At 39.2% G+C, this 16818-nt stretch overlaps 1 protein-coding gene across 3 annotated transcripts in view; it reads right to left on the bottom strand.

The window, feature by feature from the left end:
• The window catches only part of kbtbd2 (kelch repeat and BTB (POZ) domain containing 2), a 57666-nt gene extending 42034 nt beyond the window's left edge, over positions 1-15632 (bottom strand). The window contains exon 1 of one of the 3 annotated variants that reach the window (XM_028803832.2): positions 15441-15632. The gene's annotated coding sequence lies outside the window, so the exon portion shown is untranslated. Of the gene's footprint in view, positions 1-14662; positions 14792-15148; positions 15379-15440 lie in introns of those variants that run through there. The other 2 variants (XM_028803834.2, XM_028803835.2) reach the window with 2 other exon arrangements.
• Between the last annotated feature and the right edge of the window lie 1186 nt (positions 15633-16818).

Raw genomic sequence — 16818 nt, 5'->3', positions numbered from 1 at the left:
AAAATAAGGGTGTTTTACATGGCATTTTAGAAATCAAGTTTCTGCAAATAACTGGGCTATTGAAGCGCATGTAAATGTACCAATCAATTTTAGTGCCTCATTGGCCTGTGGCTGAAAAACACTAACAAATCACCCCTCTTACATCACTGCATTTGACACATGTTAATTATATTTTTATGCTTATCAGCTAGGTTTGTTTTTCACCAAACTTGGTACAGCATAATGACCAACAGAAGAAACTGTTCCAGAAATACCAAGATTTATTCAGATGCCACTTTGTAACCCAATAATCATTCTACTATGATCTCTACCTTCTTAACTGACACAGAATTATTAAGGATACTCTTTTTATTAAGGGTCACTTTTTCCACATGCAGCTTCTGCTTTTCGGTTTTAACCAACTTAAAAGTACACAATCTACAAGTTTATTGAATTTGCAGTATCTACACTATTACAATGCATTTTGGAATACAGTCCTTTGTTTAAAATGCAGTTGGGAGATCCCCTAAATGAAACATATTTTACTTGTCACTGTTGTATTTAGAAAGAATGGCATGATCATCATAGATTACCAAACCTTAGTATTTGCACGTCTAAAATTTATTTTAACAGTATGCAAAGTATCACAGTAATAGTGCCACATGAGGATTCTTTCATTTACAATATGCTTTTTTTGGTTGCTATTTGAAGCAGTACTGTTCAAATCAAGTTGGTCTACAAGTTACTCCATCAGATACAGCATGCGGCTGTAATTTGTTTTGCCATTTGCACACTCAGTAAACATTAGCTGGTTAAAAACAATTAATAAAAATGGTCTGGGCTTTCCTGTCCATTACTTTAGAATTTAAGAGGTCATGTTTTGCTTTTTTGGCATCTGATGGCAATTAACCTTTTGCTAGTACTTATTACTAGTACTACTACTGCTGTTACTTCTACAGCAGGGGTATTCAACTAAAATTTAAAGAGGTCCAATTAGAGAAAATTTCTTGAAGCAATGGTCCGGAAGATCATGTTGTCTAACTATTTAGTATCATATATATTTAAGTAACCTAATAGTTGTATCAGCATCTGCATGTAATCAATACCAGACTTTCAAATCAAATGAGTTCAATACAATTCAAAATCTTTTTGACAATATTTATTGTCACGCAACACAGAACTGAACATGTATGTATGACTGCAGATATGTATAATGTTCCGTCACAGTATGGAATGTTCTTAAATTTACTAAATAAAAGTAGGGCTGCATTCAAAATACGACAAAATAAATAAAATGTGAAAATTGTGCATGTTTAAATAAAGTGCTTAACTTCAGAAAAATAAAATTTATGGAGAAAAAACTTGAATTTCCCCTTTTCTGTTTCACATCTTGACCTAACAGTCTCAACCAATTTTACAGATAATAAATCTCAACACATCTTAACAATTAAACAGTTTTAAATGCTCGCTTTCTTCCCCTCTTACATTCATTGCCCCACTTTTTTGCTCAGTGAGAGAATTGAGCTCTAGCTTGTCCTGCCAGGATTTTAAACCTGGGCTTGAATGGAGTCAGAACCATTCTCATAGACAAGTGGAGGTGTTCATTGGTGAGCCTGGAACGATATTTTAGTTTTGATTATGTTCATTGTGGAGAAAGCTGCCTCGCAGTTGTGTGTGGAGCCAAACATGGTCAAGATGTACAAGGCTACTTTCCTCAGACCTGGGAAAGCTGTCTCAGGGACCATTTGGAGCCAGAAAGTGGAAGAGTCAGTTCTTCCACACTGCTCTTTCAGAGTAACATCTGCTTGGAAATCAACCAGTTGCATCTAAAGAGGCCCAGCATTTAACCTTTTAAAGTGTTGTGTGACTTCCTTTGAGAACCTCCTGACATCTGTGATGAGAAATGGGCTCTGAATGAACATGGTGAGCTGCTGTCCAAAGCTGAAGGTGTCAAAACGGTTGCTGAAGTTTTACAATCAGCTTATTAATAAAGTCAACAAAAGAAGACACATCTCGCTGTCCCTGAACCTGTTCCTGCACTGCTGGGAAGTGTTCACAGTCTCCCTGCAAGTCTTCCTCAAGTTTCCTCTCAAAGGAGTGGACAGACGTCATCAGTTCACAAACTGAATTGTCTTTGCACTGTAGCCTCAAATTCAGTTCATTCAAATGTGAAGTGATATCAACCAAAACTCCCACATTGTCCATTTGTTTATCATTTACACTGCTTCATCAAGCTGGATTAGCACATCCTGAGTCAATATTTCACTTTTCTTTGTGACAGATGATGCTGACATGGGTATTTGCTTTATTTTATCACACAGCTCTTGTTTTTGTTTTCCCTTAAGTAGTGTTTCAGCTACTGCACTCATGCATTCTTTGACAACCCCTCCTTCAGTAAATGGCTTTTTGTGTTGACCCAAAATCCAAGCAACTCTGAGGGAACACTCATAAGCATGTTGTTGGACAGTAAATGTGTGGCTCAGGGCCCTGGTGGACTGGTCATATTGGGCTCTGAGACTAATCATTTTCTGTGATCTCACTTCGGATTTGAGTGGGTATGTTTGTTCGAAACCTTTATGTTTCGTCTCATAATGTCACTTCATATTGACACTTTTAACAAGTGCCACAGTTTCTGAACCTATGAGACACACTGGTATAGTGCTCCCAGTGGGAAGTATAAACAGAAATAAGTTTGTCCATTCCGGATTAAATGCCCTATTTTTGCTGTCCACTTTCCTTTTTTTGTAGAGCGCCATTTGTTCCTTATTTTTCTGTCCCTTTCTCCGTCTCACCCATCTTTTCTTTTTCCAACGCAGTCATCTGTATCTCTCACTTTCTTCCACCTAGAATCCACAGACTTGATTGGCTGAGTGGTATCAAGTGAAATGGATTAATGCACATACAATTGGTCTGTGCATTTCCTCATCCACTATAACATTACTGTAAAGACTACAAAAGTTGAACCGGCTAAAATAGAAGCGCCCTGTCAGGTTTTAAATCATAACCTTCTGTTTTGGCTGTTAAGTCTGGGTCCGGACCCGAACCGCGGTCTGCCTGTTAGTGACCTCTGTTCTACAGAATTAGCCCTAGAAGGGACTAGCCTTGTTTCCATAAATACTCTCATAATGTGCCATGCACTATTAACCTTGTCACTAAAATGAACAGAAGGGCTCCCAGTAATCAATAGGTGCTAAAGGCATTGCTGCATCCAATAGTGAAGATATTTAGTTTATTATATCACTCTGAATTTTTGAAGGGGGCATAATGTCTATGGCATTTATGGCATAGTTGCCTATGGCATTTGTTTGTTTAGTATCTTACTGTACTGTTAATCAGGTATTCTATGATTTGAGTCCAAAGATAATCCTACCCTGCAATATTGGTAGGGATGGGCAATTTTTTGATTAAATAATTTAATCTGAATTAATACTGTAAATCTATATTCACATATGAAAATTTTGTTCTGTTGTTTTTTTTATATATAAAAAAAAAACATAGCAAATTGTATAGTTAAACAGTTCAGCAAAAAACTTAGTTTAGCCAGCTGGTCAAGTGTGTACAGTCAAAATATACTGTAATGATCTGTCAAAGCGTAGGGTGTCTCAAGAGCCAACTCCTTGCAATAGCACCGCAGATGGGGGTTGGGCACAGAGGAGCAACATCAGCTCACCCTCGATGCATAGCAGCAACAGGGATGCCAAGGGGCAGGTACTGGGATGAAAAAACGGCAGTGTGATTTTCAGTTTGTATGGCGATAGAGTCAGAAGTTAGGCTGTGTGTGGGATGGCAAATTTGGCTGCCATGCTGGAGATGAATGGAGGATGCAGGATTATGAAAGGTAATGCTGCAATGGTGGCTAGACTGCAAACGGCCATAATTTTAAATCAGGAGGTTGAAAGTGCAAGGAGTATTGTTCCTCGCATCTAGGAAGGGGCATTACAATAAACACACTAAGAATATGGAAATTAACACTACTAATTTTATGAATGTGCTCATTCCTAAGAAAGGCTGCAATGTGCTGGTCTGGTATTGGTTCAGATATGAAAGATCAGATGTCCAACAAACAAATGCAAAATGCAAACTTTGCAAAAAAGATGATAACAGTTAAAAGTGGCAGCACATCCAATCTATTTCAGCACTTAAAACAGAAACAACGAAATAGAAATGGTGCAAGAAAGCACAGGACAAATTTAAAGTCTGTCCTCAACCAATTGCTCCCGAGTAATGTTCACCCTACTTCAGCATGGTCCACACAACACGTGGTCCCTGTTGGACAGAACAATTACATTAGAAGCACAGTGTATCTTGTCTGGGGCTGGGGAGAGAAAATACTGTAGCTATTCATCATTCCTTCTTACCCTGCAATGGTGGCTAGACTACAATAGGGAAAGAACAACACGCAGGCTGACTGTGAATGGCAGTTAGGGTGGCTATCAGAGCTTACTCAGAGGAAAATATTTCTCTACAGGCGGCTCACACTAGAGACGAATAGAGTTATAGTAGAGAGAAGGGGCATCATGTATAATAACATGCATAGAATTCACACTAAAATGTGGCATACGGACCAAACTAGAAATGTGTATATGCACAAAATTGTCAGATGCATAATGAGTATAAGCAAAGTTCCACGCACCTCCCCTTTAAAACTCATGTTGATTAGGATTTATAACGCACATGCATGCGCCTATAGCCCCACCCCAACTCCTTCCAGAATTTCACATTTTTGAATATGCAAATCTATATATATAAAATTCACTAAGCAGCCGACCATGGCACGCAAGACTGAGACCATGGGATATGCATGACAAAGCCACGGCCACCAACTCTAACCCTCCTCCCGCATCATGGGATACGCACGACCGCGTCCACCCTCACAAACTGTTTTTCACGCTACATACAGCGATTCCCATCCGCGACAAACATGCTTCTTCTTAGATGGTCCTGCAGGAACAGGGAAAACCTTTGTCTACAAAAACCTGATTCATACCATACTAAGAGCATAGTGTTTTTGTTGGCTTGCCCGCCTGCCTGACTGTTACCAGCATTCACCGCAATGTACTGGAGTGTAAAACTATCACAGCTGCTACCTCATGAACTGTCCTTATTCCCCGGATTTCCCTGACCCCATCAGATTCAAATTTGCCTTTTACTTTTACACGCAGACAATTTCCTGGCCCCATCAGATTCAAATGTGCCTTTTACTTTTACATGCAGACAATTTCCTGTTATATTAGCCTTTGCAATGACAATTAATAAGGCACAGGGCCAAACTTTCAAAAAGATATGCCTCTATCTGCCAACTCTAAGACCATGGGATACGCACGACAGAGCCCCCCGCCCGCCAACTCTAACCCTCCTCTCGAGGCATGCACACTGCCTGCACGCAACACCTCACCAAACACCGCCTCAGTCACTTTGATCTCTGCTACAGTCCACATGCACCTCTGAGCCACGTTGACTTTTCATTGTTCTTTTTGGTTCCAGCTGCTTTTCTATATATAATCCACCAAGTCACCCGACCATGGGATACGAACGACAGAGCCCCGCCCGCCAACTCTAATCCTCTTCCCGCGTCATGGGGAACGCACGACAGAGCCCTGCCTGCCAACTCTAACCCTCCTCCCACATCCACCCTCGCTCTCGAGGCAACCTTTGTGGCGTCACATACATGTTCTTACACTGACAAATATGAGAGCTCTTCCTGAAGAACAACATTTCGCAACATGGCTCCTCGATGTTGGAGACGGGAAAAATGGAATACCTGTGACATTGCCTTCACATTGTTTTCCTTTTATTTCTGATCCCATTCAACAACTATATGGCGACATCGACTTCTGAACTGTCACTCTGGAACAACTCAGCGCGCGAGCTATATTAAGCATCACCAACAAAGACTCACAACACCTTAATGAACAAGTGCTGAAACTTATCCCTACCGACGAAGTGACTTTCACCAGCGTTGACTCCATCGTCAAAGACGATCCTGCAGATCAACTTTCATTCCCCGAAGAATTTCTTAATAGTCTTACTCCCATCTGGCATGCCTCCACATAAACTCAAAATTAAAATTGGTTCAGTCATCATGCTTCTCAGAAACCTCCTGCCAGCAAAAGGTCTCTGTAATGGCACTAGACTTTCTGTTACCAGCATTCACCGCAATGTACTGGAGTGTAAGACTATCGTAGCTGCAACCTCACAAACTGTCCTTATTCCCCGGATATCCCTGACCCCATCAGATTCAAATTTGCCTTTTACACGCAGACAATTTCCTGTTAGATTGGCCTTTGCAATGACAATTAATAAGGCACAGGGCCAAACTTTCAAAAAGATATGCCTGTATCTGCCAAAACCAGTTTTCAGTCACGGACAATTGTATGTTGTCCTCTCCAGAGTTCCATCTTTTCATTCACTCACAGTTGTATCCTCTAACCCACTCCATTTGGACAACTGTGTCTTTCAGGAAGTGTTCACCCATCAATAAATAATTATGTGGCGTATGCTATGCCGCGGGTTGGCTAGTTAATATAAATAGCCCCTTAGACTATTACAATCAAGTGCCTTATATTTTCCCTAAGGAAAAACTTACTATTTGTTGGCTTAAGCAGTGTTATAAGCAACAAAAGGAAAACAATGGAGTGATACAGTGTGCCAGACACTCAAAAGTTCAAGTTCAGAAAGTCTCACAGTGCCTGAAATAAAAATGAAGTGGTGAGATGTCAAAGTCAAGGTGAAAAGGCCAGTCATAGCACATCATCAGTGTCATAAGGAAGCATATTAGGGAACAGAGAAAAGGAAAAAAAATATTAGGGAAACTGAAGGAAAAAAAAAGGTTGAAATGTAGACTTAAATCTCAAAACTTCCACTTTAATCTCATAGTTTGTCATTAAAGCAGAACATTGTAAACTTCACCTTAAAAATCAATGTTTAATTTACTAGTGTTTCTCAAATCCCATCATAACTAAAGTAACACATTAAATGCTTCATGTTCTATGTGTTCCCCGACCCAGTCATTAATCTCTATGTTCTTAAATTGGCTCTCTCTTATGACAACAGGAGCGTGCAGGACATTGATCACCACACAGAATGCATTACATTCATGATATTACAAGCTCTCTGAACACTTCAGAATACTAACATGTATACTTGACATCATTTTCATGAAGAAATGTATTAAAGCATTATTAAACATATGGGGTAATGGTGGCACTGCACTAGCAATGAGCTGGTGCACCATCCAGGGACCATTCCTGCCTCCTGCAAGATGCTTGCTGGGACATGCAGAACCCTGGATGGAACAATTTTTTGCTGCAGTCTTGTCTCTAGCAAACATACCAACCCCCAATTCCTGCCCTGCCATTTTCTTTCTCCATGTATCCAACTGCCATACAATAAGCATCTGTAATAAATGAAAAACCAGCAGCAAGCTTAGAACCCAGATTCTTCAAAACTAGAGTGCAAGGCAGGAACCTTACCTGGATCACCACATTTAATTATTAACAGTATACATTATTTAAATGAAGTTAACAATTTATTTGTAAACTGTAATATGCATACGTTGATGCATTTCATCATAAAAAAGTACGCAGCCTAGTATTCTAACAGCACATACAGTAGCTCCAAGAGGATATCTCTTGGAAATCTACATTGGTTTAAAAGACAGTCATAATCTTCTGTAAATACAACTTAATTTCTTTATTGTCATTGTGTGTTACAATGAGAATCAAAATGCGACTCCTCCATAAACTTATTTTCCTATAAAATGATAAAAAAAGATAAAAAACAAATATACAATATACGGTACATGAACATACAGTGGCTCAGGTTGTGAAATATTAGTTATAGTTACAAATACCTCACTGTAAACTTGCACTACAAGTACAAAGAGTTCTACCGGGAGCACATCAACTGATTGAGTGCATTTATAGGTCTTGGGATGAAACAGTTTCTGAGCCTTGAGGTCTGTACAGGAAAGACTCTGAAGCATTTGGCGAATGGTAGAAGCACAAATAGACCATGGCACGGGTGAGTGGAATCCCTGCAGCTGGTGGCTTTCCTAAGGCAGCGTGTGCTACAAATGTCCTCCAGGGCTGGAAGCTGTATGCTCAGCTTTAAGTTGTAATCCTCTACACAAATGACACAACCTGTGAGGCTGTGATACCACACACAAATAGAACAAACAGGTTAAAATACTCTTTTTGGTGCACTAAGAGTAATAAAGCTAAAGCAGCTATGGTATTTGGAATAGTTTGCCAATGTTGTGCATCATTATATTGTTACAATCATTGCCTTAAATTTGTAAATGATATGCAATTAATTTCAGTGTATTGATACAGCCTGTGTCATTGATGTGAATCTAAAAAAGAACGACCACAGAAAACAGTAGCACTGCTTTGACGCTGGGTGCTGATAGTTTACAAAACCAAGCAGAAAAGTGCATATGCAAGGTGTGAGGCTGCCATGAAAATTTGTGTGGCTTTAAGCCATGTTTAGTTTTTATACATCTTGAGGTGAGCATGGAAACAGGTGTACGCAACATTTGTGTGTGTAGGCACTGTTTATACATGATGTCCAAGATCCTGAGGAAGAAGCTGGCAGGTGTGATTTGCAAGTTAAACAGTTGTTTAAAGGGGGAAAAAAAAAGTAAAAGAAAAGTCACCTGTGATAAAGGCATGTCTGGAGGTATATGAAAGTAAAGTTAGGGCTGCAAAAAAAAAAAAGTTAAAGAAAACTGCAGAAAAATTAAGTAAAGGAAACTACAGCAGACTCCCACGAAGTCACAATTCAGAGTTCGCAGCCTCAGTCATTCTTGGATTTTTCCTTAGAACCTATCTAATAATTGTTAGTGGAAACCGCAAATATCCTCCGCAATTTTTATGGCTTTTTTTATGTCAATACTGTACTGTAGAGAGAACAGGAAGAAACTGTAGAGGAAAACACGGCTTGAGATGGTGAAAGTAGCCAATAGAATTTGAAACTTCAACTCCCAACAGTCCCTGCAGTGGCTGATTGGTCTTCTGCATAGGGTGCTGGGGCTGTTGGAGTCAAAGGATGTCAGGGCAGCTTTTAAAAAGGGGGCCGGTGACCAAAAGCAAAAAAAGGAAAAAAGTTTTTGTAACTTGTGTTTCAAGTTCCTGTCTGTCTGCCTTCTGTTGGGTTACCTGTGCTTATTTGTTTTGTCCTGGATCATTTCATGGTTGGCATCTGGACTGTCTGCCATCTGCCTGTGTACATGACGACTGTAAGTGGATTCATGGCCATTCTGTAAAGAAAGGAGCACTCCTGAACCCGTCCACCCGTCTTCACCATTTCAGGAACTACCAGTAGGACTATCTTTACATTCCCATTTAACATGCGGGTCTCTGGACTATCTATTTTCATCAAAACATTTCATCCATTGCTGTTTTTTATGATTTACTGTGTCTGCTTTGTTTGTGCTTTGTTGTATTTAATGTGTAATCGCCGTAAGGGGAACAGGGGTGGTATCATTGTTTTCATTTATTTCATTTGTTCTCATTACATTATTTCCTGTTTGGTTACTGGTTTGCTTTGTTTTTGTCTCTGTTTGCGAGTGTGTGCGGGTCAGGCCAAGGCTGGGTGTGTCCCTGGAATACCCACCATAAAAATAAATAAATCACTGTCTTCTCGACGGTGTGAATCTTAGCACCACCGGACCGCTACAGCGCTATTCATTTCTCCTTGCTGCTGATTGACTGTGATGCATCTCCAGGGTACTGTTCTTGTGTTTTCCGTTTTGTTCCTCTTAACCCTTAAACTGCCACAACCGGCTATAATTGTTTCCCAGTGCCATTTGCGAGCATGCAGGAGCTGATCATTCAGTGCCGTACATTCGTTGAGCAGCCAGTTCATGACCACTGCCAGCCCCTTGTGAGCAGGGGGGCTGAACGGACCCCTAGAAGACATGGACGCTCCTCAAAAAACCCTCTTAAAAAATGCTGATAGACTACCTTCACATTGCTCCCTTACTTGCTGGGCTTACTTGTGGCTGCTCTGTCGCGTGACGCTATGCATACTTAAAAGCCTGAACAGCACCTGTCCTTTTTGGATGATTGCTTTGTTTCTCCTTCCTCCCCCAGACATCCTCTGCTCCTGTTGGTGGTCCCGCTCCCGTTGTGCTCCCCTATGATGTTTGTCTATTCTTTAATCGAGAACTAACTGCATAATAAGCTCATTTTACTTCTGAAAGAGACATGTTTGTTTGAATAAAGTTCCTGTCTCTACAATCTCCTGTTTTTCTGTGCAATTCTGTGACCCAAGCGTGAAACCCCGCAGCACTGCAGCCTCACTGTCTCTGGGATTGAGCCGCTGCACTAGACTTGCCTGCAAGCATCAACGTTTACCTCTGGGTGCCTGCGTGCAGCCAGTTCAAGAGCAGTTGGCTCTGTGATTTAATGAATTTCACCCATGGCATCAGTTGCAACTTGTACATATTGTTCCAGTAGTTTTTTTAAATAGTTTTTACAGTTCATTAGCAGTGTGTAAAATGATCAGTGTTGCAGTAATTGTGATGCACTTTGCATGAAAAAAAACGTGTTCCATTAAAATTTCACTTTTTCTTTGTGAATTGTGACGTTTGCTTAAAGTGCAGCAAAAAAGTATTTGGCGTCCGGGGTGCATTAACCCCCAAGCATGTGGCAGTTTAAGGGTTAAAGCCTCAAGATGCCACCGAAACACCCTGCACCTTCTAAAGCTTCTGGCAATGAAAACGCACTTGCATGAATTACAGTACATATAGCGGTAACATCAGTATTTTACATTCTAGCACTGCGGGTGACATATCAGTGCAGTATTGTACAGTATACAGGTTTACCTTTACATGTTTTTTAGGTAATGTATTTAATTTCAAACTTAGCTTAGGTGTTTTGGGGGCATATTTAGGGTTTAAACTATAAAAATATTCATTTTTTTAACCACATCTAAAATGTGCGTTTTTTCACAATTCATAACCCCCACGAATTTTGGGGGTGCACTGTATATGTGATGAGAAAGGAATGTGGAGACAAGAAGGAAGGACAAAATTTTCATAAAAAAAGAACAAAATTTGCACAAAGATGTTTTCTTATTTTATATCCTTCCTCATTGACAATAAAAATGTTAAGGTTTTGTTACTAGAAAGGATGCAGTTGTAGTTTTCTCAGTATGCAAAATAAGGGAAACCTTCTCATTTTCTTAAAATACTAGGGGACTCTGTCCCCTGCTCGCTTTGCTCGCCAACCCCAAGGTGGGTGCTACGCGCTAGCCACTTTATGGAAATTGTTACATATGCATAATAGACCTAACTATTGTACATTAAAGCGAGTAATTAACAATAGTAAAATGTAATAAATTGAAAGAAAATTATGTTTCATGTTGCGTTAGAGGTATTTGTTGCGTCAAAAGTTTTTGTTCTGTTTGGCTTTGAAATTAACATGCAAATACTTTTTAAACTTACATTTTAAAACTTCAGTAAAAATAATATTTGGAATTAACTTTTCATCAATATTGCATTGAATTTCGATTCCGTGTTTGGAGTTAGATTGTGAAAACGCAGCGTATAACTGCCCATGAGTGAATATCGTTTCTTTCTCTCTAATCAATAAAACAGACTTCTTCAAATGCTTGTCCCTGCGACTTGTTAATTTTCATAGCAAAACCTATTCTAAGGGGAAAATGTAAACGTTTTAATACGAATGGCATATCAAGATCTCCTTTGGTGTCTAATGTTATCTGCGGAAGATGTCCTACATTACCTTTCTTGCCGCCTGTTAAAATTTTGCATGTCAGAATTGTTCGACCAATTTTGAATACAACTAATCTTGTCCTATTGCATAGCCCATAATTCATACATAAATTACGCAATAACATTATGATACATCCTGCTTTCAACAGTAATTCAGCCAGTGGAAGACTGGACGGTGATAACAGTTGTTGATATTCAACGGGATATTGTAAGTTGTTGTTTTCATCTTCCGCAAAACATCACCACCAACTGTTTCAGCATAGTCTATTGATATAAATTTTCACAATCAAATTGGTTAAATGTGTAAGAGCTGAGAGCACAGGAACTGTGTCTGACAAAAGCATACACACGAATGAGAGGCGAGAGGACTGTGGGCATGGGCCGTTAATCTGAAATGGTTGAGAGGAGGACGGGACGTGGAAAAAATCTCTTGGCAAAAGTGTCATCTCGTCTCAAGATTTTCTTTTATAATAGAGAGATTTAAATAATTCATAAATACATTTTGAATTTTCTATACATATTAAAAATATATTTTTGCTATATTGCCTAACCCTAATTAATCAAAATCAGCGTGAAAACTTGGAAAAAATCTTGTAATTTAGTAAAAATGCAACGGACATAAGACGATGGCTCCAGCAACTGAGGAACTGGGAGATTTCAGAAACAGTAGTCAAATGTGACATACCTTCATTCTAATACTTGTTGCAAGTTGTTTCAACAGATAAATCTGACATGGAATCTAAGAGGAACAATTATCTGTTACAATGGTTATAATTGACTGTTCATATAATTTGTTCAGCTTTTCTTCAAATATAACTGCAGAAACTACACGAATCCTATAATTGCATTTCAGAGGCAATGAAGATTCTGATATCTGAATTACATCACAATTTCCTAAACAAGTGCCAAGTAAGCAATAACTGTATCTCACCTATTGGAGAACTGCATGGACACATAATGAAAGGATCATGAGAAAAAAAGAATGTGAAAATCTTGTTTCTATAAAAATTCACATAAAAGTAAACAAATGATCTCAAAGACCTAAAATGACAATAATGATGTTAGCAGGAAAAGGTTAAGATATCTTGTTCCTTTTACCAAGTCATATTATTTTTTATATATATATATATATATATATATATATACACACACACATATACATACATACACATAAAATTTGTTTTCTTTTCTTGTCCCCAGGAAAGAGCTAAAAGGATTAGTACCTTTGTTCAGTACAATTGTCAAAATGAAAATGCATCATAATCACAGGCGCAAATGGGTGAAAGGCGTTTAACTATTGACAACCTTCCTCATCTGTAACTTTTTTGCTTCAGACACGATAGATTTCATTAAATGAACAAAATTTGAGAATAAAAATATGTAATAAAGCAACATCTTAAACAAAAAAAAAAAAAAAAGTAGGGAAAGTAATAAAACACATTTCTGAAGGTTAAACAGAAACAAAACAATTTAAATACTATAGTTATCCTGGCACCAAGTTTAACATCCATAACATTAACAGTAAACATGTATCCTTTAGCTTCATTCAGCACACCAATCTAGTAATACTGTCTTGCTACATTATGGTATTCTGTTTTATTAAATTAAACTGCACTGTATTCTACAACTGAGTTTAAGGTAAAGCATCTATTGCAGTTGAGAATTCCAGATAAAGGACACTTTCAAATTAATTTGCTTGAGTGATGCATTTAAGTTTAAATTGCGTTCTGGCTATGCTTAAAATGTACCATTTTAAACAGCATCCAGCTTGTTTCCATATGTTACGTTTTTCCACATATATTGTCACTGAATCATTGCTCATTCAGAAACACTTTATTAAACTGTAATGCATGTTTATATTCATTTTAAAAACATTTCTATTAACACATCTGCAAGTAAATGGTACAAAGAACAAACAAATTACCAACAGCTGTATCAAAATGAGCCTAAAACCATGCAAGGTGAAATAACGGACCTTTCATTTTAGAAAACGGTTCATGTTAGGTTAAAAATAGAATCAAACAAACTAAAATTAGGCTAGATACCCATACATATTAGCTTTTAAAACACTTAAAACACTCAATGACCCTAACACCAATCAGCACCAAGTATGAACTGAAAACCAATACTTAACAAATACAACCGCAGATAAAACCCAGGGCTGTTCAAAATAAATTACACCAAATACTTTTAACAAAAATATGCATTTCAGACTAAGCAACTACAGTATTTGCATACATATACCCTTAATGATTTAGCAAAGTTGCAAGGATGACGTAGCACGGTGAGTGGCCTCCTAAAATGGGTACCCGTACACTCGCATTCATGACCAACCTTTTGTTTTTGGCATTATCTACATTTGGAACAGAAGTCTAATAATATGACGCCGGAAGAAAACGGTGGATTAAGAGAATTAATCCATGAAAACAAGGACGTGCGTGGCGATTGGAGGAGCGCGCCACCCAATCGCAGCATTGACAGCCGCGGCTCTTGCCTGTAACCAAGGCGGAGGCCGGCTTGAGCTTTTTTCCAGCGCTGTCTACGCGGTTAGCAGTCGAGAAAGGCGACCGGGTATAAATATTGCAGGATGGTGCACGCTCATACAACATTCGCTCCCGCATGCCACTAAACCGTCACCTGAAGACCCGAAAACAACGGCGGCAAACGATCAAAAGTTCAGTTACCTTGCACACAGTAACAGCTAAAGGTACGGGGTTATGTCGGGCCTCTGTACTATTCTGCACTACAAGTAAGCAATAATGGGTTTCATCCATACTACATAGTGGGCGACGAGGATCACACGCTAAAATACATAACTAAACACACTGCCGATCGCATAAAACCGTAACTTTATGACAGGAATAAGTAATCACACTTCCCGCCTATCTTCTCTCATAACAATACTGGGCCGTTTTCCGACATCCATTTTCACTGGCGAGTACTTACAGTATTTCCGCTTTGCCATTTCCAAAACATATCAATTTTTCCGACAATGCAGTGGGATATTAAGTGTCTCATTCTACTGAATGATATTATTGAGATCGACCCCTATTGCTTAATACTAATAAGCACTAAAGTAGTTGTATTCCTCGTTAATGTTAAGCTCCCAATATTCTTCTAAATCTTTGCAGCCGCAAATACACACTCCCGCCCCCTCACATATTGCAAGCCGCAGCCGGATACCATTATCACACCGCCCGGCACTGCGAATGGGTGCGGATCTGGACGAACTCGTGCCTCTGAAGACCATAAAACAAGCAGCGCAGTCCGGCATCCACCATCCCCATCAACACATTACAGCCACAGAGTTAAGTCTGAAAACATCTTTATAATTAAGTCAACAGCTTCTTACCGCCAATCTCCAAAATAAACAAGTCAATGCATCTAATAACACTAATAAGGCCCACTGGCAGCACAGACCCGCCGTCTCACCTCGCGAGTGCCACACACGCCGAGACTTGAGCAGCATTCAAACAGCCCCCTGCCTTTCTTAAGCAAAACCCTTTTTTTCCTTTTGCTTTCGCCGGGTTCCGTTCTTGAAATCACAAGTAGAAGCAACTGTAACCTCCTTCCTTCCGGGTCCGTCCTCTTTTTAGACATACAGGATTTTGTACTTCCCAAACGCCTCCTGACAAGCAGCTCATCGTTCCCACTGGTCTCCTTTAACTATTTTTGTATTTTCCCCTTTCACTTTTTTCAAACCCGCGCTCCTGCTTTCACCTACTTTCAATTCACACTGCAAACGTCTGGTTCACGGCTTTCCGTCTACAAATTTTGCCTACTCGTCTTCTTCTCGCCACCCCTCTACTTTAATGTCGCATTTCCTTTGGCAGTTCAAACTCCGGCTCCGGAAGACGAATTCACACATAAATAAATCGGAAAGGATGAAGACCGCGCCTGCGCCCTGCACTGCGGCTCTGGGGCCACCTGAGGATATTGCGCCTGCGCACTTCGCCGCCGTCTCAGCCAGTTTATCCCCACCCCTCCTTCTTATTGCAGTAGAAATAACGGAGAGCGTGGTAGATTTGTGATGAGAATCTCGAAACGCGTTATCATCATGTTCATAAGAAAATATTAACATTTTACCAACCGCTACATAAAACGTCATGCGTGTATAAATAGACCGCAATCATGTCAGCAGATGGAATATACACAGGTCGTTGCGTTTGTATTTGTATTTCGGAGACACTAAAATGTGTCCACATATCCATATGTATATATGTATGTTTATAAAGATATGCTGATACATTTGTAGCGGCTACGAAATATAAATGCCCTATATGCTCGGTTTACTTCTTGCTATACAGTATTTACTACATGAAACAATTTAGCCTTACTGCAACGTTACCGGAAGGTGAAGTATTGATTATCAGAACGCGACTGTTACCGTAACCTTGAAAATGAAAGTTCTTGTGAGCGTTAGCAAATACTCTGCGAAGTTTTAGAATATGATGTAGTAGGCCTAATTTTAGGTACTGCTAGGTGCATCATTGTTTGGGTTATGGCTTGTGCTTTGAAGTTAGTGCTGTAGGGCGAAATCACAAAAATGATTTATTTTTTAAATGCAACTTTAATTTTCTTTCATTTTCAACTTCATCCACAACTACTGAGGCGTATTAAGGCCACAGAGAATAACGAAAAGGGGGACACAGTGAAGAAAAAATGTCAATTTCTGTTTAAAGTCGAAATTTCCACTTTCCCATTGTATATTTCGTAATTAAAGTAGAACGTCGTAAATTTCATCTTAAAAATCGATGTTTAATTTTACTAGAGATTCTCAAACCTCATCTTAAGTAGCGCTTTAAATACTTAGTGTTCTAAGTGCCCCCCAGCCCAGTCGTTAACCGCTGCAGTTAGTTATCGCCACACAGAATACATGAAATTCTTGATGTTACAGCCCCCTGAACATTTAGAATCCTAAAATGTATACTTTGTATCATTTACATGATGAGATGGTTTAAAGCATATTTATTACATTTTACAGATAAATTGATAATTTCGTTTAAATAATTTATACAGTAAATAAGTAAACATGGGGGGCACAGTGGCGCAGCGCTAGCGCTACTGGCTCGCAGTAAGGAGGTCACGTTTTCCTGATGTGT

This window comes from Erpetoichthys calabaricus, chromosome 6, assembly GCF_900747795.2.
Source record: "Erpetoichthys calabaricus chromosome 6, fErpCal1.3, whole genome shotgun sequence".
NCBI classification, from domain to species: domain Eukaryota; kingdom Metazoa; phylum Chordata; class Cladistia; order Polypteriformes; family Polypteridae; genus Erpetoichthys; species Erpetoichthys calabaricus.
This window is presented reverse-complemented; position numbering and strand designations above follow the sequence as displayed.